A 25,692-nucleotide genomic window follows, 5' to 3' on the forward strand; every position below is an offset into this window, starting at 1 on the left:
GGCGGCAGCCTCCAGCGGCCGCCGCCATGCAAGTATCTCGACCAGCTGCACCATACCGTCGGGACTTTGGCTGGTTGGGGGCGGAGGATTGCTGAGCGAGCCTCTGGCAATGGCCTCAGGCGGAGCGGCTTACTCCCCGCTGCATTTCGGTGCTCGGAGGATCGGCGAACCAACGCCGGTCCCGATTTCTGCGTCAAACTGGATTCTCCGCCCCGGTGTCGGCTGCGATTTCGGTGTCCAGCTGCGGAGAATCCAGCCCAGGTTCCATAACCTGGTGCCACTTACCTAGGATAGCATATACATCTATTCAAAATCTAAAGATTGTATTGTTTATAAAAACTGGTTTTCAGGACGTGGAAAATCCGGCGCAAAGTGTCCAGGTTACAAACATGAATTTATGGCGAAAGCGAGTTATAAGAATGATAAGTTGCAGCTTCCTGAGGAAAATGACACATTATTATTATTAATAACAGACTAAATGATGATTCATTGAGGTGCTTAAGATGACTAAAAGGTTTTCTCGGGTAGGTGGAAAGGAACAAGGGCACATAACCTTAAAATTAGAGAGGACATGTCAGGAAGCACTTTTTGCAGATGAAGGGGAGTGGAAATCTGCCCCCCCCCCCCCCAACTTTGCAGTGTTCTTGTGTTGCTTATTCAGGATGGATTGCGTAGTGTTCCACAAAGACCACAATATAGCTTTTACTTAAACAAAGCTATTATTTTATTTCCACTACTAAACTGGGTTTTGACGGACACTTAGTCCTTATTAGAATACAGAATTGATCAATAAAATCTAACTGCACTCACCTTCTGCTAATCTCACTCACTGCCATAACTTTAATCTAACCTTCTCACACTAACTGCTCTGATGACCTCCCTCTGGCTGCCTCCTATTTACTCCTCCCCTAAGGTCTAGCATCAGTGCTTTATATAGTACTCTTGGCAGCTCCCTCTAGTGGATATTTATGGTACTACATTAACCCTTATCATGCTGATAGTGATGATAATACCACACCCACCAAGGTTGTTGAGTCTGGGTGTCAGTTGAAAATGTCAAAACTGACATTGATAGATTATTGTTAAGCAAAAGTATTAATTTACAGGAAACTAAGTTAAGATACAGATCGGCCATGATTTAATTGAGGGGCTGAATGGACTCCGCCACTTCCTGTGTTCCTGTTATTGGTGTGGTTATATCAAAGGTGGTGGAAGGTACGTTGGCCAGCGCTGAAGGACATGGTGATGACTGGCGTGATAATGGCCTCTCAGTATGTGTGGGCTGAAAGTCTATCCTGAACGATATTCTCATCTTTCAAACATCTCCAGGACACAAAATGGGGCAGATTTTAATCATTTCTGTGGCTGGTTCCGAAGAATTCCAAGTAATTGTTCACAGAATATTAGCAAAATAAATAATTCAGGAGAGTAAGCTGCGCAAACCTTGGAAATGCAATAAAGCAGCAGCTCACCTGGTGAGGACTAAAGTGCTTCAATTTACATTGAACTCTCAGGAAGTTAATAGCGCTGTTTGTCTCACTGGAATTTCATTTAAAAAGCAAATAAATGCACGCTATGAAGGTGCGTATTCTTTTGCTCACTTTTTAAGTGAGGATGATCTTTAGATATTAACTTCAAACTGAGAGGCTTAAGTCCCCTTATTTGGAGGTCATTCTTGGAACTGGCTCTGCACCATTTATGTTCCAACTTAGGTTGCCAACCCTCCAGGTCGGCCCTGGAGTTTCATCAAATGAAAGATAACCTCCAAAACACTGCTGTGAGCAACTCAAGGGCATAGGTGAATAGGAATTTTAAAATATTATGGTTTTCGTTTTCTTTGAACACATCGGCCCAATAGAACTATTGGACATGGGGCCAAAAGCTGATTAACTGAGGGACAAGGATTATCCAATGAAGACTTTCTAATCGAGGTGTGAAGGCGGGCACCACAAGGGGTTGCTCATGTTCTGTGATCAGAAGTTAGTGCAAGGTGGCAGTTGTTTGAAAGTGGAGGGTCATGTGATGAAACCTCCAGAAATATGTCTGTCTAGAGTTGGCAACCCCAATAATGCCCGATCTTCAGGTCCTGCCACTGTCAAAGGGATTTCACAGTGAATCGACTCCATGCCACCAGGAAACCGGCAGCAGGGCTGTACCATCGGCGGGACCGGAAGATCCCGCTGTGGTGAGCAAACAAAAGACCTTGCCCAATTTCCCCACCCAATCCCAGTTTTCTTTGATTGCATCAGAATCCAAAGGTCCATTGATCTCAGTCATGAATATACACAATAACTGAGCAGCCATAGTCATCCATGAGACTTCCAGAAATTCACAATCTGGAGCAAAGGTGCATGACCAAGATCACAGCTCTAGAAAGATCATGGGAATTTGTCCAGAGTCTTGTCTAACTTTTCTCCATCAACAAATGCTGCTGATGTCTGTGGGGTCTTGCAGCGCACATTGGCTACTATATTTTACCGACATATCAACTGCCTTTGCCCTCCAAAGTGATCCATTGGGTAAAGTAATGATTTTGTTGCTGGCTAAACCAGCCTGAGATTATTCTGGTGATGCGAGGCACTGATCTCCAAGACTTTGGCGTACTCACCCTTGGTGTCTCCGTTGGTGCCCACCCAGACGTCAAGTGCACAAATATCTCCTTTCTCCCAAAGTCAAGTTATGTGCAAACTTCCTGTGAATGTTGTTGGGGTGAATTTTTAAGTTAACTTTAGGAGAGGTGAGCCAGGATTTATTGCCCATCCCCAACAGCTCTCCATTTCAAGAGGCCATTTGAGAGTCAAACACATTGCTGTCAATGTGGAGTCACATACAGGCCAGACCAGCTAAGGACAACATTTCTCCTTCCCGACAGGACATCCACAAACTAAAAATGAGGTTAAATGATTGCAAAAAACCCCAAAAGACCAAAAAAAAAGGAATCATCCATGAACATTGTGGTTAAGATTCTGCAATTTAGGAAGCTTCAAGATTTTTAAAATCCCATGATCTTTTAAACTTGCCAATTTGATTTGTGCCCAGATTGGTGTCTGGAAAGAATGTGTGCAGAAACTCTCAGACCAAGTTTACCTGAGGGAAGATTTCACTTAACGGACCTCAGTTTAGCAGTTATATTGAGAGGCAGGGTTATTTTATGCTTTTCTATTATTTCAGTTTAATTCTTAAAGTATTGCAGTTGATTACATTAGGCCGAGTGTGGAGCTGGAAATGTGAAAATAATTTCTTCACAAAGTGAATGATGATGATAGTGTAGTAATAATGTCACGGTGCTAGTATTCCAGAGGCTCAGGCTAATGTTCCAGGGACAGTGGTTCAAATCCCATCACATGTCTGATTAATAAATCTGGAATATAACACCAGTGTTAGTAATGGTGACCATGAAATTATTGTTGTAAAAGTCCATCTGGTTCACTCAGGGAAGGAAATCTCTTACATTTACCCAGTCTGCCCAACATATAACTCCAGACCCAGAGTAATGTGAGTTCATAGAGTTCACAGTGCAGAAGGAGGCCATTTGGCCCATTGAGTCTACACCAGCCCTTGGAAAGATCACCCCACTGAAACAACAGCTCCACCCTATCCCCGTAACCCAGTAACTCCACCCAACATCTTTTGGACACGAAGGGCAATTTATCATGGCCAATCCACCTAACCTGCACATCTTTGGACTGTGGGAGGAAACCGGAGCACCCGGAGGAAACCCAAGCAGACACGGGGAGAACGTACAGACTCCGCACAGACAGTGACCCAAGCTGGGAATCGAACCTGGGATCCTGGAGCTGTGAAGCCACTGTGCTACTGTGCTACCGTGCTGATTGACTCTTAACTGCTCTCTGCAATGGCCAGTAAAGTAAGCCCCTCAATTTCAGGGCAATTAAGGGTGCCCACATCCCATGAAGCGAATAAAGGAAACATTGCCATGTATTGACCTGATGTGTTTTTGTCTGCAATGAGCTGGACCCACTCATGTGTCAGGGGTCACATTACTTTCCTGCCTTTTCCCAGGATCTAGAACCTTGAAGCGGGGGTTGGGGGTTGCCGGTGGGGGGGGGGGGGGGGGGGGGGGGGGCACCGTGAGAGAAACATCAGTTACAGACCTCAGGGGCCTAAAGCAGTAACAGGGGCAAGTGGTATCACCTACTAATCAACTTGTTAACATTAGGCCTCTATAGCATCAATCAGTGTTCCTGAGAGCAATAAGCATTGTGCTCTGCCAGCTCTCTGACCCACTCATTGGAGAGCAGGTAGTCATTGGACCAAACCTCATTTCGCCAGGCAGCCCATAAACAGGAAAACATTTTGATATTGGTTAAATAAAATGAGTGAGGGAAGCCAGGACTGTTCACCTAGGTTTTACATTTTAACAAACAATGCGATAGAAGCACAGGAATGAGACAGCACAACAAGTTTTTTAAAAAGGCTCAATGTGGTGGTATAACTAGGAGGTTTACGGTACCTATGTGCCATTGGCTCAGGTCGGTCATGTGCCTCTCTGTTGGTTGGTTGAGGCTAGTTATGTGACTGCTCACCCATTGGCCGAGAGGCAAGTAGTCCCGCCTACGAGGTGGGGTATAAGAACCCGTAGGACCCGACAGTCGGCCTTTCTCTGTAAGTCGATTAAAGTCTGATATATGGAACTTCTTCACGACTCAAGTCCAATTGATGGTACATCATTCCACAAACACGTATACAGAAGAGACAGGAAAACAGCAGTATAATGAACTCGATACAATCATTGGACATAGGGGCATAGGGACATGGGGCCTCACGGTAGCATGGTGGTTAGCATCAATGCTTCACAGCTCCAGGGTCCCAGGTTCGATTCCCTGCTGGGTCACTGTCTGTGTGGAGTCTGCACGTCCTCCCCGTGTGTGCGTGGGTTTCCTCCGGGTGCTCCGGTTTCCTCCCACAGTCCAAAGATGTGCGGGTTAGGTGGATTGGCCATGCTAAATTGCCCGTAGTGTAAGGTTAATTGGGGGATTGTTGGGTTACGGGTATACGGGTTACGTGGGTTTAAGTAGGGTGATCATTGCTCGGCACAACATCGAGGGCCGAAGGGCCTGTTCTGTGCTGTACTGTTCTATGTTCTATGTTCTATAACTTGAAGCCTCTATAAGCCCAGCCAGAGAAGAAGGAAAAAACAGGATAAGGCCATGAAAACATGGCTGTAATATCCCACACAGGACCAATGGGGTAGGAATGTTTGTCTTCCCCTTGTTCCCTCTGGAGTATGAACTCCTTTACTTTGGGCAGGGTATCCAAATTACCCAGTGTGTATAAGGTCAACCAGTAAGGCACTGACCAAGCAGGAACCCGGCAGGGGTCTATCAGGAAGTGTATATAAATTGTTTCCAAATAAAACTTTGTTCCTATTTTTACTCAGTATGAATGGCCCGTGTCCTTATTAAAATGGTGCGCATCTTCCCATGCGGCGATTACTCACAGTCGCCATGCGAGTTCAGGATAAATGTTTTGCGCCATGTTGCGACATATAGAACATAGAACATAGAACAGTACAGCACAGAACAGGCCCTTCGGCCCTCAATGTTGTGCCGAGCAATGATCACCCTACTCAAACCCACATATCCACCCTATACCCGTAACCCAACAACTTTTTTTAGGACACTACGGGCAATTTAGCATGGCCAATCCAGCTAACCCGCACATCTTTGGACTGTGGGAGGAAACCGGAGCACCCAGAGGAAACCCACGCACACACGGGGAGAACGTGCAGACTCCGCACAGACAGTGACCCAGCCGGGAACTGAACCTGGGACCCTGGAGCATTTATGCTAACCACCATGCTACCGTGCTGCCCACTGCTACCATGACATGCGCCAGTATAGATCTCCCTCAACTCCTGCAGCCCTGGAGACACCAATGGCAAACCGCAACCTCCTCTCCTCAGACACCAGACCCATCTGCAACCATGCAGTAATCAATCACGGATTCTTTATACCTACCCTTTAAAAAAAGGAAGCATACAATGAAGAGACATGAGAACCGCAGTTCTGAAGGGTGTTACATATATATCATACAATGCAACATAACCCCAGAATCAGGCCTGGTGCAGGACCAACATCATTCTGTACATTTATACAGAGAAATGACCAGCAATCCCAGTCTCAGGCCCGGTGCAGGCCCAACATCATTCCCTACATTTATACAGAGAAAGGACCAGCAACAACATGCACGGATTGTTATCAGTGACATCGATACCTCCAAGAAAAAACAAAAAAGGAGAACTAAAACTACCAGGGGTGGATCACAAGATAACAAAAGATCAGGAGCCCACCATGGGCCGTATTCCCCTGGCAAAAACCCATCAATGAAGAAGAGAACAAACTGTTCATTCAAATAAGTGCCCCGATCATTAGGGGTGTAACAGGTTATCACCAAAGTGCAGGTCTTGATTCAATTCCAGGCCCCCAAGCACAGAGGAAGCAGAACCCAGTGTCTCAGGCTGTTCCGATGTGGTTCCTTAGAGAAGGGACATCCCGGTCCAGGGAGCAACAGGATACCAGCCACAATACCAAGCTGGGCCTAGCCCAATACATCCTCACACAGGAATCAGACTCCCAGGATCTTAAGCACATCCCAAAACCTGCACCCAGGCCAATCCTGCACCTCACCAACCACACCCAGGGCAGTGCACCACCGCCATTTACAGTTTTAAAATGACAGGGCGGCACGGCGCCACAGTGGTTAGCACTGCTGCCTCACGGCGCCGAGGACCGGGATTCGATCCCGGCCCTGGGACACTGTCCGTGTGGAATTTGCACATTATCCTCGTGTCTGCGTGGGTCTCACCACTACAACCCAAAAAAAGATGGGCAGGGTAGGCGGATTGGCCACGGTAAATTGGAAAAAAACATAATTGGGTACTCTCGACTTTTTAAAAAAGATGACGCCAGCCCCAGCCGGGAAGACCTCATCACCGAAGAGAAGAATTGTTAAGACACCACTAATTGGGCCCCCTGGTTGGTTCCCCTTTTTTAAAAGATTTATTCTGGCCTTTATAAAAATCTGATTACCTTGCAAGTGGAAGCAAATTTAGAGAATGTGTGTGCTGCACATCTAATGCTGGAGTGGCTTCTAAAGAATGGTCAACTGAGGTTTATATTAATCAGAAATGCTCAATTAATTCCTCACACAATTCACGTATCCATTTCTTTCTCTCTCATTTTTTTCTTTCCGAAAACCACTTCACATTGATGCACCCATCACACAAGCTGGTTAACCAGGGAGAGTGGCACTGGGATCGCCTGCCAACAAGGTCCAAACTCCTCAGCTTTAGACATAGCGGTGTAGTTTATCTGCTGCATACAGCTTCCCATTGATTTACTCTGCTTCTGGGCGACTGAGAACAACTCAATCTGTTCTGCTGGATTAATCAATATATTGATAGGCGATAATCAGTTGGTGATGGGTCACTCGCTGAACTGGGGCAGTGCTGCACATCTTTATGTGACTGACGGAAGCACTCTGTCCGTCGCTGCCATGACTTCCTGGTCCTGGCTCAGCGCCCACCCAGTTTGACTCTCAGCGTGACAGTGAAGCCCACCCTTCAGTATAAGCAGCGGTGGGCTTGCTGCTACTTACCCACTGTGAGATGTCACCAAGCTCAAGAACCATTAAAGAGATTTACTGCATTATTTTTGCAATTAAACCGCTAAACCGGACACCATCAATGAATAGCCCATCTTCTCTTAATAATCAGGCTGCAGTCGATGAATAAAATCCCCTGTTGAGCTCCGTAATGAAATTGGGTCGCTTGTGAATGAGTGCAGTTAGTAGGTGGCCTTTGATACAAAGGGAGGATCGTTCACCAGAAAATGCTGTGCTTAAATCACTTTAAACCATATTATTCATACAGTGAAAAATAGCTTCAAAGCTTAGATTTTCCATTTATTGATCACAATCACTGCAGTTCATCAAAATCCCTGTGTCACTGATTGGTACCCTGCTCTCACAGTTAACTGGGACTAAATGGAAGCAGGAGATTGATTCAGCGGAGAACAGGAAACATATTAACGTTCAGCGCTGGTTTAATTCCATGTATGCTGCTAAAAGGATACAGTGTCAGATTTCTTGCATCAGAATCAGAAGTTTGTGTGTTCAATGCGTGTGAACTGAACACATCAGTTAGCCTGCAGCTCTGACAGCTGGACTCCAACATTGTTGGAGATGCAGCTTTTGTTTTGGACAAGTCATTAACTTTGACTCCTGTATTCATGTTTAATATCTTTTGATGCTATTTGTAGAAGAACACAGTCTCCTCAGAGTCCTGCCCATGCATCCCTCAACCAATATTAACATGGCTTTCAATCTCAATCACTGACGAGGAACGCCCCGGGGCGGCCGTGCTTAACAATTATTTTCTGCACTGACGAGCTCATTTTTAAATGTTGGCCGGATTTTTCGACTGGCCCTCAGCTACCCCACCACGACCTCCAGACACCCCCTCTCCCCCCACTGCACCCAACTTACTAAGAGGCTCTCCTCACCCGACATCTTTCTCATCTTTCCCGATTCCTGGCAGGACAACCTGGCACCTGGGAACCTTGACAATGCCAGCCTTGCACCCTGGTAGTGCCCATCAAACCTGGCAGTGCCACCCTGGCACTCTGAAAGTGTTAGGGTAGCACTGCCAGGGTGCCCAGATGGCAATGCCAAGGTGCCAGGCTGGCAGTGCCAAGATGGCTGGGTGTCAGCGGGAGTGCCGGGATACCACCATACCCACTGCCCCGGGGGTGGGTCACCCGGGCCATTAGAGACCCTCGGGTGAACTCGGGCAGTGCTGCACATCTTCATGTGACTGATGGATGCGCTCTGTCCCTCGCTGCCATGAAGATGTGCAGCACTGCTCCAGCTCACCGGGGGTCTCTAATGGCCTGGGTGACCCCCGGGGTCTCTAATGGCCTGGGTGACCCCCCGGGGTCTCTAATGGCCTGGATGACCCCCCGGGGGTCTCTAATGACCTAGGTGACCCCCCAGGGGTCTCTAATGGCCTGGTTGACCCCCTGGGGGTCTCTAATGGCCTGGGTGACCCCCCGGGGGTCTCTAATGGCCTGGGTGACCCCCGGGGGTCTCTAATGGCCTGGGTGACCCCCGGGGGTCTCTAATGGCCTGGGTGACCCCCCCGGGGTCTCTAATGGCATGGGTGACCCCCGGGGGTCTCTAATGACCTGGGTGACCCCCCCCCCCCCCGGGTCTCTAATGGTCTGGGTGACCACCACCCCCCACCCCCCCCCCCCCCAGGTGCCATTATGCCTGGTCCACGTGTGTGGAAGTCAGTGCAGAATGGCGCTTTGGCAAGGCTTCCCAGGCGAGGCCATTCCTGGGCCCCGGGAGAGTACAGCATATATTATTCTGAATCTCGCCCAGCAAGGGCGAGATCCAGATCATGACATCTTGCAAGATCTCATTAAATCTCGTGAGGCAGTTCAAGCATCGCGAATCCCACGAGAGGCCTCTTGCAAGACTCAACGGTCTTGCCGCATCACCAAGTCGGACGCGACGAGGCCATTAAATCGTGTCCAGTGACTACACTTCAAAAGTAATTAATTGTCTGTGAAGTGCAGTGGGCCACTCTGGGAATATGAATGGTGCTTTAAAAATCACATTATTTCTCATGTTCATGGACTTCCACTTGCTTGCATGGCACCTTATCCATTCACTTAAACAACCACCCCCTTCGCGATCAGTACACAGAGGCAGTAGCGTGTACCAGCTAAAAGATGCACTGTAGCAATTCTCCAGGACTCCTTCAACTTTTCAAACCCATGCCCTCTACCACCTAGACAGACAAGAACAGCAGATGAATGGAAAAACCATCACTTGCAAGTTCCCCTCCCAACCACTTCCCATCCTGTTACTGGGTCAAAATCCTGGAACTCCCCAGAGTCCAAAGATGTGCAGGTTAGGTGGATCGGCTATGCTAAATTCCCCCTTTGTGTCCAAAATGTTAGGTGGGGTTACTGGGTAAGGGGGTTAGGGTGGAGGCGTGGGCTTAAGTAGGGTGCTCTTTCCAAGGGCCTCTGCATACCTGATGGGCCGAATGAACTCTGCACTGTAAATTCTATGATTGTATGATAACAGCATTGTACTGACATCACATGGACTGCAATGGTTCAAGAGAAAGGATCTGCTCCAACACCTCGAGTAGGGAAAGCAATGAATATCAGCTTTCCCAGAAAAGATCCCTTTGTAATCAGAGGTGAGAATGGACGGGGAGGACTACAGTGCTGAGGGGCAAGATCCACAAGTTACTCTCTCATTTTATATTTCTCCTGATTAAATATACAGCTGCATTGCATTTATTAAAATTGTCTAGAAACTTTCCTCACATCAACGTGGAAACGTTGTGCTCCTCTGCACTATTTCCTTTATGTCAACGGTGTTATAAAACCAGCAAATAAATTGTTACAACTGCAAGAACCTGTTACATTAACAAGTATTAATGAGATATTAGAGTAACATTTACAACCACAAATAATGGTGGGTTAAGTAGCTGAGACATCTTGTTTGCACCTCATCATACTTTCCGCTAATTATTGCAGCAAGCACTTGGATGCTCAGCACAGGCTGACGAGATCTCTATTCTCGAGGTTTCTTGGAGAATTGCAGTCGACCCTATGCTTGTGAAATTATAACAAAAAGAATTGCCAGCATCAGTGCTGGGATTAGAATGCAGGTTACAAATGCCGGATGTACCCTCTCCCTGTCATCGCCGAGAAGTTTGAAAAGAAGACAGGATAGTTAAAGGCTGGGTCGGTGAAATTTTGGAGGGACTGTCACACTCCCTCGGTTAATGGGGTAAGGCCAAGAATTTAGGGCAGGTTAGGAATAAAAACTTTCCGATCCGGAAGGTCGGAGGCAAAAGGAGAAAATTCTGCAAGTAGGCAGGAGGCCCAGCCGTTTTAATTGATGAGAGGAAGCCCTGGATGCAGAATGCCACCCACTGGCACTCTGCCCCCGACAAAGGGTTTACACCCAAAGTGGCAGCAAAACATTTCAAACATGTAATGATAAACGCAGGAAAAGTGTTCTTCCCATTACTTTTCAAAACATCCACAGCAAAGTGTCTGCACTGTTATCATTGTTTGCTCCTTGTGAAATGTCTGTTAATAGTCACTCAAGGGCTTCATCCCAACACCATCAGTGTTTATAGTGTGGAGGGAGGCCAAGCTGGAGGCCAAGGGAAATGAGGGAAGGACCTATACCCCGCCCCCCCCCCCCCCCCCCCCCCAAAGAAAAGCACTTGTACTCGGCCTCTCATGCACAACTTCCCTCTTGTTGATACCCTGACCTCACACTTAGATAGGCTCCTCGATGCGGGTGGGACTGCTTGTAGTCCCAGCAGTGGCCACTAGAGCCAGCTGGCACTGCTGAGACGACAGAGCTGCCGACCATCCAATTGGCCAACAGCTCTCTAAGGGGGTGGGAGTCCCGCCTTAAAATCATTACTGCTGCTGCCAGCGTTAAATTACTATGTGACAGCTGTCGGGATCGTGGCTGAGCACCCCCACCCCACCGACCAGGGAGCAGGAAACATGGCATTCTGCAAAATCCAGCTGATATCATGTGGAGCTGAAGTAGAAGTGGGTACATGCCCTTTGCTGTGGACTAAATGTAAAAGAAGGAGGAATCAGAAAAGCAGAAATCGTTTAGGATGTGCAAAATTAAACCATCTGGTGAGAGGAAATTACTTAATGCTTGCTGAGTGAGCCTGTGGATTGTAAAGTTTATCTTTGCATATATCAGCAATGAATGCCAATTATTCCTTATGTTAAACATTGAATGAATTCAGCAGTATGGAGATAGACCACCAGATACACAGCTAACGTGCACTTGCGATGTCAAGGGGTACATGCTATGGGCCATGTGCTGGAAAATGGGATTAGAATACTTATATGGTTGTTTTTTGACAGGCACAGACACTGGGCTGAAGGACCTTTTCTGAGCTGTAGACCCCTATGACCAGGGAGAGCTCAACCCTAATAGTCCCAAAAGTGAACAATACTAGTTTTGAAGTGAATTCTTTATTGCGATATTGCAGGGTTTTAACTGTCTTATGTCACTGTCTATAAGAGATAGTGGATTTCATATAAATAAACCAACACAATCTGCCAGGTGATATTATCCTTCATAGCTTGGCCTATTGTTAACAACCAATGGTTGAAAAAGTCGGATTTTTAAAGTACAAAACATAATTGCCCAATCACTAAGATTGGTTAACCAAACTGCTAATTTGACCAGGTTAAACATGGAGAACTTGGTCTTCTGGAAGCTTCCAATTGCTCCAGAAAGGATCATCACATTGGGAAGTAAAGTTAATACTGAGGAAGGCAGCAAGATAATACAGGAAGACTGTCATAAACTTCCAGAACAAAAGCATAAATGGCAAACAAATTTCAACATAGATAATTATGAAGTGGGACTTTTTGGTTGGAAGAATAGGAAGGTCACATACACCTTGGAAAGAGTCTAAATAGGATAAAGGAGCAAAGGGAATCAATAAAACCATTAACAAGGCCATGAAAGATGCAAAGAATTTTTTTTTAATGGGATAGAATTATAAAGCAGAGAAGTTACTTATATGGTAAACATTGAAGCATAGAAAATAGGAGCAGGCCATTCAGCCCTTCGAGTCATAGAACATAGAACATAGAACAGTACAGCACAGAACAGGCCCTTCGGCCCTCAATGTTGTGCCGAGCCATGATCACCCTACTCAAACCCACGTATCCACCCTATACCCGTAACCCAACAACCCCCCCCTTAACCTACTTTTATTAGGACACTACGGGCAATTTAGCATGGCCAATCCACCTAACCCGCACATCTTTGGACTGTGGGAGGAAACCGGAGCACCCGGGGGAAACCCACGCACACAGGGGGAGGACGTGCAGACTCCACACAGACAGTGACCCAGCCAGGAATCGAACCTGGGACCCTGGAGCTGTGAAGCATTTATGCTAACCACCATGCTACCCTGCTGCCCTGTCGAGTAACACTAAACTTGAAGTGCTGTGCAAAATTCGGAGCTTCTTGCCAGCTGGCACACTGTTTACCTCCCTTTCAAAATTGTTATTAATTTCTCCTTGATTAAGTCCACCCTTCATTCCCCTTTATTGCAAACCTGCAGCTCATCTCCAATCCCATTATTCTTGAACATCTTGTCCCTTCCTGTTCCCATTCATCTTACAACAGCCTGCCTGTCTTCCCTCACTTATGTTTCTACTATCTCACAACGGCAAAACAGCCTTAATCAAAGTTATAAATGATATTTCCTGTAACTGTGACCATGGTGCACTATTCCTCCTTAATCACCTCCTCAACCTCACCGACCCTTTCACTTAGTTTACCATTCTGCTATCCTTTGCTGCTTTCCTCTGTTACCCAACTCTCACCAATCTGATTGTAGCCACTAACCCTGAGTAAACACTGGCCAATGCCGGGTGCTTCCTGGGATCAAGGAACCCAGGGGCTAATCAGAGGCTTGTAGTGTCCATTGTTGGAAGCACCAGGGTCACTGGGATGTCAGCAGCAATGGCAGGCGGGTGGCTTTCAGTCACCCTCCATCTTTCAGATTCCATGTCACTCAATCAGGCATTGACCTGACAATGAGGGACCTCCCTGGGAGCTCACAAGCAAACACAACAGGGCTTGTTTTCTGGGCTTCCCGCATGACCACTCCCCCCACCCGGCATTGGGTGAATACCAGCGGTAGTAGAACAAGAACCTTAACTGGGCATTAATTGCTCTCTTAAGGGCTTCAGTTGGTGGTGCGGTAGGAAGAGGTTGGGGCCCTCACCCAGCACGGTGGCACAATGGTTAGCACGGCTGCCTCACAGCACCCGGGATCCCGGTTCAAATCCGGCCTTGGGTCACTGTCTGTTTGGAGTTTGCACTTTCTCCCCGTGTCTGCGTGGGTTTCCTCTGGGTCCTCGAGTTTCCTCCCACCTTTGGTTTCCCTTCGGACTCCCCCTTAGTGTCAGAAAAGATGTGTAGGTTAGGTGGGGTTATGGGGATAGGTTGGGGGGGTTGAGCCTAGGTACAGTGATCTTTCAGAGGGTTGGTGCAGACTCGATGGGTCAAATAGCCTCCTTCTGCGCTGCAGGAATTCTACAGGTCTGGATAAGTGGAGGGGGAGTATATTCCAATCGCTAGAGATTATGACATTATCTGAGCATTTTAATGTACTCTGACTTTATAATATACTCCAGCACACACCAACTGATTATACATCACTCTGTCTGATATTATCAAAATGCACAAACCAGGTCTGAATGCCAAAAAAAATATAGGACTGTTGCTTGACAAATGCACATCCATTCAGCCAATGTGAGATACAGGCCACATAATGCATACCACTGCTATGAGCTGATTGAGAAACCGTAACACAATAACTTATAAGTAACAGTTAGCATAGATTCAGAATGACTGGGTCTGTCTGATAAACCTTGATTTCTTTGAGGGCTCCGCAGATAAAGTAGAAAGTACGGTGGCGTTTATTTGGACTTTCAAAAATGTTTATGACAATGTTTCATCCGTGGGACTTCAAATTAAACAAGGAGTCATGGGGACCCAGAATAGAGCATGGCACTCAATAATGATTGGTTTAAAAATAGGGAAATAAGAAGAATCCTGTCAAACTGGGGGTAAATCAGTGGTGTTTTGGTAATTAGTATTTAGGCCCATGTTGTATCGAATCTACGTAACTGACCTGAATACTAAAACTAACTGCATGCCTGTCCAATTTGTGAGAAACTAAAATAGCAGGAAATATAGGGCTGCAGGGAAAGGTTTACAAAGGAATTTAAACAAGTAATGGAAATGGGGGAGATAAATGGCAAATTTGTTTTAATTGTGGCAGGTGTGAAATATATCAAACATTGGTCAAAAATAAATGTGCCTCAGGCATACAAGGAACGGCATAAAATTAGCTTATCAACTGTCAGACTTGTCAGCTTCAACCTCGACTTTCAAAACACACAAAGTAATAAAAAGCAGCAAAACATTCACAGGTTGGAAGAAATCTGACGCTAAAGAAAATGCTGGGGATTGCCTGGGAGCGGGGGTGGGGGTGGGGATCAGGCAGTGCTTGGAGGGAGAGGGGCAGGGTACGTTTTCATCTTCACTGCCCTGGGGGTGAATGTGTTGGCAGTTGGCTCCACGCAGATTCCCTCGCAGCACGAAGAGGGAAATTTCCCCTCAATGAGCCATCATTTAGGGCAGCACGGTAGCATGGTGGTTAGCGTAAATGCTTCACAGCTCCAGGGTCCCAGGTTCGATTCCCGGCTGCGTCACTGTCTGTGTGGAGTCTGCACGTCCTCCCCGTGTGTGCGTGGGTTTCCTCCGGGTGCTCCGGTTTCCTCCCACAGTCCAAAGATGTGCGGGTTAGGTGGATTGGCCATGCTAAATTGCCCGTAGTGTCCTAAAAGTAAGGTTGGGGGGGGGGGGGGTTGTTGGGTTACGGGTATAGGGTGGATACGTGGGTTTGAGTAGGGTGATCATGGCTCGGCACAACATTGAGGGCCGAAGGGCCTGTTCTGTGCTGTACTGTTCTATGTAATCTTTCCAACTGCAAGAAATTACAGATTGAGCAGCTTTCTGTCAGTGTCAGCAGTCTCTTGATTCCATTGAATTGAGCTCTCCTTAATTTGCTATGTGGACTCGAGCGCTCACATGACAAAGCAGAAAATGCCCCAATTATCAGAACAAGCCAGAGGAATTTGAATTGCTGGACAAGCCACGGGAGCTGGGGACTTTATTAAGGTCAGAATTTGACAGACCCTCAAGGAAAGCTGCCTAACTTGATAGAGTTTTTCGAGGAGGTCACAAAGATGATTGATTCAGGTAGGGCAGTGGATGTTGTCTATACGGACTTCAGTAAGGCCTTTGACAAGGTCCCTCATGGTAGACTGGTACAAAAGGTGAAGTCACACAGGATCAGAGATGAGCTGGCAAGAATGGATACAGAACTGGCTAGGTCATAGAAGGCAGAGAGTAGCAATGGAAGTGTGCTTTTCTGATTGGAGGGCTGTGACTAGTGGAGTTCCGCATGGTTCAGTGCTGGACCTTTGCTGTTCATAGTATATATAAATGATTTGGAGGAAAATGGTCTTAGTAAGTTTGCGGATGACACAAAGGTTGGTGGATTTGCGGATGACAATGAGGACTGTCAGAGGATACAGCAGGATTTAGATCGTTTGGCGACTTGGGCGGAGAGGTGGCAGATGGAGTTTAATCAAGACAAATGTGAGGTGATGCATTTTGGAAGGTCTAATACAGGTAGGGAATATACAGTGAATGGTAGAACACTCAAGAATATTGACAGTCAGAGAGATCCAGGTGTACAGGTCCACAGGTCACTGAAAGGGGCAACACAGGTGGAGAAGGTAGTCAAGAAGGCATACGGCATGCTTACCTTCATTGGCCGGGGCATTGAGTATAAAAATTGGCAAGTCATTTTGCAGCTGTACAGAACATTAGTTAGGCCACACTTGGAGTATAGTGTTCAATTCTGGTTGCCACACTACCAGAAGGGTGTGGAGGCTTTAGAGAGGGTTTAGAAGCGATTTACCAGGATGTTGTCTGTTCTGGAGGGCATTAACTATGAGGAAAGATTGAATAAACTTGGTTTGTTCTCACTGGAATGATGGAGATTGAGGGACGACTTGATCGAGGTCTACAAAATTATGAGAGGCATAGACAGAGTGGATAGTCAGAGACTTTTTCCCAGGGTAGAGGAGTCAATTACTGGGGGCATAGGTTTAAGGTGCAAGGGGCAAGGTTTAGAGGAGATGTACAAGGCAATTTTTTTACACTAAGGAGAGTGGGTGCCTGGAACTCGCTGCCGGAGGAGGTGGTGGAAGCAGAGACGATAGTGACGTTTAAGGGGCGTCTTGACAAATACATGAATAGGATGTGAATAGAGGGATACGGATCCCAGAAGTGTAGAAGATTTTAGTTGAGACGAGCAGCACGGTCAGCGCATGCTGGGAGGGACGAAGGGCCTGTTCCTGTGCTGTACCATTCTTTGTTCTTTGTTCTTGTTCCAATATGATTGGTGGGAGATAGTTTCAGGCTGAATTCCATCAGCTACATACTCATGAAGCCCAATACCATCTAGGACAGAGCAGCCCACATGTCTGGCACTGCTGCCTCACAGTGCCAGGGACCCGGGTTCAATTCCAGCCATGGGTGACTATCTGTGTAGAGTTTGTACGTTCTCCTCGTGTCTGCGGGGGTTTCATCCGGATGCTCCGGTTTCTTCCCACAGTCCAAAGGTGCGCAGGTTAGGTAGATTGGCCATGCTACATTTCCCTAGGCGAGATTATGGAGATAGGATGGGAGATGGGCCCTAGGTAGGGTGCTCTTTTGGAGGGTTAGTTCAGACTCGAAGGGCGGAATGGCCACCTTCTGCACTGTAGGGATTCTATGATTCTAGATCTAGCATTATCTCCCACTCAAACATCTTTAGTGTAGGCTGCTCTTAGTAACACTAACCTTCCCTTCCCCTGGAAATATTCATTCACAGACACCCCCAACATGCATTCAGATCTAAATGATTTCTGTTCAATGTATCTATGTGACGTCTGCACTCATTTTGATATCCTTCAAGTGGGGAGTGGTAGGGAGCACTAAATAGAATTTCCCAGAATTGGTTTCGTATTTTGACTACCTCCGGCAGAGTCATGTCACCTGGTGAATGGGGAGCACTGTGGATAATGAATTACAACATCATTTATGGGATAGTCTCAGTGGATCATAGTCGAATTCTGTCGGCTTTCTGAAGACCCTGAACAATTGTTACTCAGTGAAGAGAAATACCTTTACATCATGTGTTATTAGAGCAAGGAATGTTTTGCTGGTTGGGATACAGACTATGACCACTTTTAAAGGGAAATTGGATAAAGGTTGAAGCCGGTACAGGATGATGGGGAGAGCAGGGCAATAGGGTTAGATTTAATTTTATCAGTTCAGACAAAGAACTGGCTCAATACATTGAGCTGAATGTTCCATTGATACTATAAATATCTGGGTTTTATGGGGAGCTTCTGTTTCGGTTTTTCATCAATAAAACACTGCAGTACAAGCCGGAACATTGTGCAGTCATTCAAGGATAATTGTATGTTTACATGTGGTGCAGTAAACTGCACCATGGTTGATTTTGCAAGTTTAGAAGGACGAAGGAGTGACTCTGGGTTACATGGTTAATTATGCCAGCTAGATGTTAAGCCTGTCTTAGTGCTGTGAAATGGTAACAGGTTGGAATATATCATATGCACTGTGGTTAACTTCATGCAATCCTATTATTTCCATGACAGACTTGATGAGTAGAATGTGAGTCAGCGGTGGTGTTTGCAGTTACATAAATCAACAGGTGCACCTGGCACATTGATGCTCAGGGAAAATCTTACCTGGTTTTCCCCAGTTCTCTTATTTCAATCCGAACTGGGTGCACCTCACCTCCCTCCACGGCAAGGTTGGTGTGGAAAACAGTGTTCCCTGAATAGGAGCTGAAATGAGCTGGTGATCCTTGAGCTTCCTCTTGGCAACAAAGTTTGAAATGGGACATTTTCTGCTATCACAATATGCAGCGCCCAGTCCCTCTGCAGGCAAAAGGTACATGTTCAGACATTGCATGTCTTAAACAAGGGCATGAGGAACAATAGCTTCATGGTGCATTCTCCATGGCAACAGCTCAACCAATCAAAACCAACTTGCCAACCAATCAGCACACTGTCCTCATGCAGTATAAATTATGGCTACTTTTGAAATTTGGCATTCTTGCAGCCCGTCCTGATGAGTGCAAGTTGAAAAACTTCGACAGCATGTCTGCGTTTTCAGCCAAACACGGTAGCACAGTGGTTAGCACTTTTGCTTCCCAGGGCCAGGGACCCGGGTTCGATCCCCGTCTTGGGTCACTGTCTGTGCGAAGTCTACACGTTCTCCCTGTGTCTGCGTGCGTTTCCTCCGGGTGCTCCGATTTCCTCCCACAAAGTCCCGAAAGACGTTGTAAGGTGAATTGGACATTCTGAATTCTCCCTCAGTGCACCCGAACAGGTGCCGGAATGTGGCGACTAGGGGCTTTTCACAGTAACTTCATTGCAGTGTTAATGTAAGCCTACTTGTGACAATAAAGATTATTATTATTCCCATTTTTTGCTGCACTTTACACTGAGACTGAGTCAGGAGATGGTCAGTGATGATACACAGGGCAAAGTTTGTCAGGCAAAGCACTTTGGATGGAGGTGTCTAGTGGGAAATCTCACTGCAAAGTATAGGGAACAAATAAATATTCAATCTAATGTAATAAAACAATGGAACAATGTCAGAGAATGCGGTCTAAGTTCACCAGGTCTGTCCAGGCAGATTTAAAGCTATTTTCAAACATTGCTGCCACCTTCTTCTTCTTTCTATCCATCAACCATTTTTATTATTTTTATATCTGGTAAAGAAAAATGTTCCAAGAAAACAAAAATGAAAACACCTCTTTTAATGTCCCGTCTGATTTTTGCAGACAGCAGTGTCCCAGTTGTTGATTCCTGGAGACACCAAGACCACCGTGGGGACTGACAATCTTAGTTTTAATGTCAAGCTGCCTCACTAGTCCAGTGCCCTGCTGGAGGATAAGTGTAACTGCAGGATGTCGTCCTCAAACATGAGTTATGGGTGAGATATTTTTCTGCGTGCCACAGTTTGGCCAATGTTTCCTGAGGTTTTGAGATGCCACTATTAATCTCAGGGTGGCCGCATTGGCCATGTCCAGTCTGTATTCTATTGAGGGTTGTCCACATGCTCTGGGCAGATGGAATCCTGGTTGTTGAGATGTTGGGTTGGGAGCAATGGTCTGAATTTTGAGCTTGTTGGGCATGTGCAATTGTCGGGCCTGGAAGCAGACACCACAAGCACTTCTGGCCGCAATTGGCCACAATCGGCCAATTAATGGGCAACAGTGAGAAAGGCCCTGTAGCTGCCAGGGAGGATGGGAACAGGGTGAACACCCAGAAAAGGGAGTTTCCTCAAGGCGGACAGCTGCTTCAGACCTGTCTCGGGGAGTAGGCCAGTATAAATAGAAAATGCTGAACAAAATGCTGCAAAACTGTTTCTATGCAGCACGGTCAAACCAGACAGCAGTATTTATTCCTCAGACATCATTTTAAAATTAAGTTGCATCTCAGATATTTCATTCTGCTTTAAATTGAGGTTAAAGGTCGCTTGATCAATTTACCCATCCGCCAAAAGGTGAAAGTGGACGAGCCATGTGAGATTGCTTTTAATTGACTCTTTAATAGTTTTAATTGCCCACTTAATTTTCGGCAGGCGTGCTTCTGACTGCTGAGCAGGCCTGTTGAGAGAAATATTGCGTGAGAGCACGATGATGTATGCCTGACGTCCTCAGACATGGGGGGCGATTCTCCAAAATGGAGCCTAAGTGTTTGCACAGACGTGAAAGCTGTCGCGTTTCACGACGGCACGAAACGGGCACCGGGACGATCGATTCTGGCCCCCACAGGGGACCAGCACGGTGCTGGAGCGGTTCACACCACTCCAGCCTCCTTTCCCGGTGCCAAATGGGCACTGCGCCAACCCGCGCATGCGAGTTGGGCCGTGCCAACCTGCGCATGCGCGGGGGACTTCTTCAGCGCGCCAGCTGGCCCCGACTCAACATGGTGTTGGTGTTCAGGGGCTGGCCGTGCAGCGACCAGGGGTGAGCGGCGCCAGCGGGACTCTGTCATATCTGTGCAGCCGCTCGACCCATCCGGGCCGGAGAACCGCGGTCTCGCCGGCACCGCGTCAAATGCGCCAGTGCAAATGGCGCCGATTTTCTGCGCCTCGGAGAATTGCCCCCATGATTTCATGTGTTGTCGAGTACGGCACACGCCTGCTCGCACCACGTAATATTCTGACCAATGCTTTCATTTAAAATTTAGGTATTGTATGCGCAAGCTTTCCTCGACGATCCAACAGTGTAATGCAGTTGATGATATTGGATTTGTGCCCAGAGAGTGTTTTGTAGAGCCCTGTGGTGACTTGGGGGTTCATGAAGGTCTCTATGGATGGGGGTGTCCAAGTTGGTGCCGATACAAATTATTTCTCTGCGAGTTGCTGCAGCCTATCGATTTGGGGGAGTGCCAATATTTGAGAGGGCTGGTAACCACTGAACTGGAGCTGATCTCAGGATTTGAGAGATTATCCTCAGTACTGAATGAAATTGTGTGTCAATGAGTTGAGTGAGATGACTTGAGGTCCACGTGGGCACACAGTGCTCAGCTGTCAAGAAGACCAGAACAGTAGCAGGAGTATGAAGGAGGTGGTTTGTGCAGCCCAGTTTGTGCCAGTGATCTTACAGATGATGTTCACTTGTACCTTGGTCTTTTTGGCAGTCTTTTGGAGTTAGTGATGATAATATAAGGAATGGTCAGGGGTCACTTCAAGATAGTCAGGTCCTGCCGCATATTTGCTCCACGGTACCTGACATTTAAGATGTTGTGTGCCGTGTGATTTTTCTGGGTGTAATGCAGAGATGAAGGACATGATTGGCTTTGGTTGCAGTCTCCACTTATAGAAATACTTAACCATGAAGGGGCTGTCCAGCGATGAGACCTCTTAAAACTGATAGCTAGGATGCCAAGAGAGTAGTTTTACATAAGTTAGTTTATTATAAGTTAGTTAGTGGGCAGCACGGTAGCACAAGTGATTAGCACTGTGGCTTCACAGCGCCAGAGTCACAGGTTCGATTCCCCGCTGGGTCACTGTCTGTGTGGAGTCTTCACGTTCTCCCCGTGTCTGCGTGGATTTCCTCCAGGTGCTCCGGTTTCCCCCCACAGTCCAAAGACGTGCAGGTTAGATGGATTGGCCATGATAAATTGCCCTTAGTGACCAAAAAAGGTTGGGAGGAATTATTGGGTTACGAGGATAGGGTGGAAGTGAGGGCTTAAGTGGTCAGTGCAGACTCAATGGGCCAAATAGCCTCCTTCTGCACTGTATGTTCTATGTAAATTAATTATAGAAAGAATACCCAGTAATCATTATTAACCTTTAAACCTGTATTTTAAGGACATAGCAGTGATAATCATGCAGGCTCTGGCTACAAGCAGTGGCCACAATGCATGATAGGATTTAGGCTAGCTAACTTGCCCATGTTTTTGAGACGCACGAGATGTGTGGTCAGCAGACTACATTGTGGATGGAAACAAGTTTTATCAGGGGCCCCCAATATCCTCTGAATCAATCCATGGAGTAAAGGATGCCAATTCTGACATCCTGTCCCGAGCTGGACAATGGGTGGACAGGATCTGCCGGTGATATTAGGATGGGAAAAACAACTTAAAATGGACACAGAACCTTGGTAAACAACAGGTAACAGGATTAGATTAAATCATGGGTTGGTCACAAATTTATTGGATAGCTTGTACATGCAGCTTCAGGGATTGGATCGAGTCCAACTGGGATGGGCTATTGATTTTTGGAAATCGTATAATTGAAGAGTTTTTAACAGTGTTCAGCAGATCGATCTAGGCATTATCTAGGTCCATCTCTCGTGTACACAAAATCAAGCTTGGGTTAATAAAGATATCCTAACCAGGTTGTCGTTGTGTCTGTTGCTGTCTGTACTGAGTTGAGCCATAACCGCAGGGAAGAACCTGTGAAAGCTGACTCAGCACACCGGTCTTGAAAACTATTTTTGGCAAGTCAGAGTTTAGTGTGTTTCCATATCCTGGAAAGATTTTGCCTGAGTTGTCACCGGAACATCATTGGCGTACATACATTTTTGTGATGATGTGGTGGGATGTTCCTTACGTAGATGTTTACAAACGTCAAAGCCAGAACACTGTCCTGTGCGAGACAGTTCTTGAGTGTACTTGGAGTGTAGACCTTGTCTCATTGCCCTGAGCTAATCAAACGGAATCTAATCCTACTGCCCTGCTCTCTCCACCATCTGAGATCTGCTTTTTTTTTTTGAAATAATTTTTATTGAAAAATTTTGAATTTATACAACAATAACGCACCATAGTAAACTACCAAAAATAACAATAATATTAGCAATCATAAACATTCGCCCCACCTCCATGAACAACACAGCATTTTAACAACATCGCAAATTAACACAATATAAAGTTACAGAATAGAAACTACAACAAGGAACACCCCACCCCCCACCCCCGGGTTGCTGCTGCTATTGACCAACATACCTATCTTTGAGCCAGGAAGTCCAGAAAAGGCTGCCATCATTTATAGAACCCTTGTATTGATCATCTCAGGGCAAATTTGATCCTTTCCAATTTTATAAATCCCGCCATGTCACTGATCCAGGTCTCCACACTTGGGGGCCTCGCATCCTTCCACTGTAGCAGAATCCTTCGTCGGGCTACTAGGGACACAAAGGCCAGGACACTGGCCTCTTTCGCCTCCTGCATTCCCGGCTCTACCGCAACTCCAAAAATCGCGAGTCCCCACCCTGGTTTGACCCTGGATCCAACCACCCTCGGCACCGTCCCCGCCACCCCCTTCCAGAATTCCTCCAGTGCTAGGCATGCCCAGAACATATGGGCGTGGTTCGCTGGACTCCCCGAACATCTGGTGCACCTGTCCTCACCCCCAAAGAACCTACTCATACTAGTCATGTGGGCCCGGTGCAGCACCTTAAATTGGATGAGACTAAGCCTCGCACATGAGGAGGAAGAGTTGACTCTCTCCAAGGCATCCGCCCAAGTCCCGTCCTCTATCTGCTCCCCGAGTTCCTCCTCCCATTTAGCCTTCAGCTCCTCCACTGACGACTCCTCCACCTCCTGCATTACCTTATAGATGTCAGACACCTTCCCCTCTCCGACCCACACTCCCGAAAGCACTCTGTCCATTGTCCCCCGTGAGGGCAGCAGAGGGAATCCCTCTACCTGTCGCCTAGCAAATGCCTTTACCTGCAAGTATCTGAACATGTTCCCTTGGGGAAGCCCAAATTTATCTTCCAGTTCCCCCAGGCCCGCAAACCTCCCGCCAATAAACAGGTCCCTCAATTTACTGATGCCCGCCCTTTGCCACCCCCTAAATCCCCCATCCTTGTTCCCCGGGATGAACCGATGATTGCCACCCAGTGGAGCCTCCATCGAGCCCCCTGTTTCCCCCCGATGCCGTCTCCACTGTCCCCAGATTCTTAGGGTCGCCGCCACCACCGGGCTTGTGGTAAACCTCTTAGGGGAGAGCGGCAACGGCGCCGTTACCATGGCACCCAGGCTCGTAACTTTACATGACGCCATCTCCATTCTTTTCCACGCCGCCCCTCCCCCCTCCATCACCCATTTAAGCACCATTGACACATTGGCCGCCCAATAGTACCCCAGAAGGTTGGGCAGCGCCAGCCCGCCTCTATCCCTCCCTCGCTCCAGGAGCACCCTCTTCACTCTCGGAGTCCCATGTGCCCACACAAAGCTCAAAATACTGCTAGTCACTCTCCTAAAGAAGGCCCTGGGGATAAAGATGGGCAGGCACTGAAAGAGGAACAAGAACCTCGGAAGCACCGTCATTTTGACGGACTGCACCCTCCCCGCCAACGATAATGGCAGCATGTCCCACCTCTTGAACTCCTCCTCCATCTGATCTACAAGTCTGGTGAAATTATGTTTGTGAAGAGTCCCCCAGTCCCTGGCCACCTGCACCCCCAGGTACCTAAAGCTCTCCCCTGCCCGCCTAAGCGGGAGCCTAACAATTCCTTCCTCCTGGTCTCCAGGGTGCACAACAAACACCTCACTTTTGCCTAAATTTAGTTAAAAACCTGAAAAGGTCCCAAACTCAGCTAGCAGCTCCATCACCCCCGGCATCCCTCCCACCGGGTCCGCCACGTACAGTAACAGGTCATCGGCATACAACGACACCCTATGTTCCTCCCCACCTCGTACCAAACCTCTCCACCTCTCTGAATCCCTCAACGCCATCGCCAGTGGCTCGATTGCCAGTTCAAACAACAAGGGGGACAGGGGGCAACCCTGCCTGGTCCCTCGATAAAGCCGGAAGTACTCCGACCTCCTCCCATTCGTGGCCTCGCACGCCATCGGGGCCTCATATAGCAGCCTTACCCATCTAATGAACCCGTCACCAAATCCAAACCTCCCCAACACCTCCCATAGGTACCCCCACTCCACTCTATCGAAGGCCTTCTCCGCATCCAGCGCCACCACTATCTCTGCCTCCCCCTCAATCACCGGCATCATGATGACATTCAACAATCTCCGCACATTCATGTTCAGCTGCCTTCCCTTCACAAAACCTGTCTGGTCCTCGTGCACAACCCCTGGCACACAGTCCTCTATCCTGGTGGCCAGGATTTTTGCCAGCACCTTAGCATCCACGTTGAGGAGAGATATGGGCCTGTGTGAACCACACTGCTGGGGGTCCTTGTCTCTCTTTAAAATTAACGAGATCAGCGCCTGCAACATCGTCGGGGGCAAAGTCCCCCCTTCCCACGCTTCATTGAGTGTCTGCACCAGCAAGGGGTCCACTAGGTCCACAAACTTTTTATAAAATTCCACCGGGAACCCATCCGGCCCCGGTGCCTTCCCTGACTGCATCTGCCCGATCCCCTTAACTAGCTCCTCCAGCTCAATCGACGCACCCAACCCCTCCACCTTCTCCTCCTGCACCTTCGGGAAAGAAAGCCCGTCA

This window comes from Scyliorhinus canicula, chromosome 19 (genome assembly GCF_902713615.1).
Source record: "Scyliorhinus canicula chromosome 19, sScyCan1.1, whole genome shotgun sequence".
Lineage (NCBI taxonomy): Eukaryota > Metazoa > Chordata > Chondrichthyes > Carcharhiniformes > Scyliorhinidae > Scyliorhinus > Scyliorhinus canicula.